The sequence below is a fragment of the Tupaia chinensis genome, unplaced genomic scaffold, assembly GCF_000334495.1.
Source record: "Tupaia chinensis unplaced genomic scaffold, TupChi_1.0 Scaffold000243_1, whole genome shotgun sequence".
Lineage (NCBI taxonomy): Eukaryota > Metazoa > Chordata > Mammalia > Scandentia > Tupaiidae > Tupaia > Tupaia belangeri.
The window spans coordinates 926,519-928,293 of NW_006159721.1; the positions used below are offsets into that span (position 1 = coordinate 926,519).

General features: G+C 40.5%; 1 protein-coding gene across 1 annotated transcript in view; it reads left to right on the plus strand.

Annotated features, from left to right (window-relative positions):
- The first annotated feature begins 847 nt into the window (after window positions 1–847).
- LOC102502931 (toll-like receptor 13) overlaps window positions 848–1,775 on the plus strand; it is a 58,017-nt gene continuing 57,089 nt past the window's right edge. Inside the window, exon 1 of the mRNA XM_027771970.1 lies at window positions 848–1,234. The gene's annotated coding sequence lies outside the window, so the exon portion shown is untranslated. The remainder of the gene's footprint in view (window positions 1,235–1,775) is intronic.

Here is a 1,775-nt window from a genome sequence, read left to right on the forward strand (position 1 = left end):
CCCGGCGCGGGGACGCGAACCGCGGTCGACTACGTGGGAGTCCAGCAACATAGCCATTACACTAACTGCTGGATCCCAAGAGATATTTTTACTATAAGGCACATGCACTTACCAGAGAGGTGGAGAGAGACAGAGAGACAAAAATCACTCCTTCCCCCCACGGGGGATGGCCATGCCACAATCCCGTTTCCTTCATTCTCCTTTCAAGATTTTGGGCATGCACACAAACACGCCTAACATGAGTTTTAAGCTGCCAGGTTTGAGACTCAAACTGCGGTTGACTACATAGGAGTCTAGCGATATAACCATTACGCCATCTGCTGGTCCTATCCAATTGTTTCTTTCTTTTTTAATTCTTCTTTTTTTAAAACATTATCAATCGCTATACATTGTTTGGGTTGTAAAGAGAATTTACCGAACAAGAAATACTTCTCAGTTCAGTTGAGAATACTCTACATATTATCTTCAACAGGTAATAAACCATTTCTGTGTCCCACAAATGTCATGCCTATTTTTTCTCCTGCTTTCCTTCTCTATACTCTTCCTACACTCCCCTCCCCCCCTCCCCCAATTGTTTCTTGATAGCATGGTGGCTTCAGAATTCAGTCTCTTCACTAGCTTCTCTTGGCTATCATTTTAGGAGAAAAAACAAATTCTGTACCTCAGACCAAAGTAAATGCAGGACAGCATGGAAAAATCTCTTCAAATAGGCAGCCAAGCTGTGGTAAAATGAGGGGTCAGAAGGGAAGGAAGCAGGGTCAGATGGCCTGATCACAAGGCTTGAACACAGCTGGGACTTGTATGAAGAGGAAGCACTCTAGTTTCAGGAAGCAAAAGGGGAAGATAGGCTGCTCCCCACCATTCCACTTGTGAAATTGAATGGAAGTGCTCCCAACACAGGGCTTGAACCCAGCTGAGAAACCACAAGAACTCCTTGGGAGCAAGAAATCTACAGGAATTTTGTGCTGGGAAGAACATGAACTCTCACCGGAAATCTGTCTGCTTTTGCATCAGACGTCAAGCAGAATCTGTGCATTTCTAAAGTACCTCTCCCAGTGCAAAAAAGATGAGATCTGAAGAGAAGAAATGTTTTGTGTTTCGGTCACATGTCCTAATTGCTTAGAGTAGTCATTTTGAGGTTTTAAAGATTCCCAAGAGGGAAGGTCCTTATTTTAGAGAAAATTTGACTCTGGAGAGATGAACAACAGGATCGTGTAGCAAGGGCTTCTTACAGGTATGTCTGTCATTTTCCTTAACTCTTAATTGCACTAGCAATGTGTTGAAAGAATTATGGGGAAAAGTCGTTGATTTTCCAGAATGGCACCAAGAAAGAGACAGCATTACTAGAGACTGAGGGATCAAGAAAATAATTTTTATTCAAAATAATTCACTTTAGAAATTCTTTTACAAACAGTGGTATTACATGGAGGTGAGGTAGCATTCATTTTCATATTTCTCGACAAGCCCATGCTTTCTGCTGCTTATATCTTTCTACCCATACCTAATGACTTAAGCTGCTCTTAAGGGTTCGAGATTCCCCATGTATGTTCTAAAATGGGTGCTGCTATAACTATTGGGCAGAATCTGCAAATTATTATAGTGCATAAAAATACATTCTCATGCTCAGTCTAATAAGCTCTTTTCAGCTAGCATATGTGAATTTAGAGTTAATTTTCATTCTGGCTACTGCAATGCTTTGAGTTTTATTTTTATTTATTTATTTATTTATTTATTTTTTTGAGAGTTTTTTTTTTTTTTCTATAGGGCACGTGCAC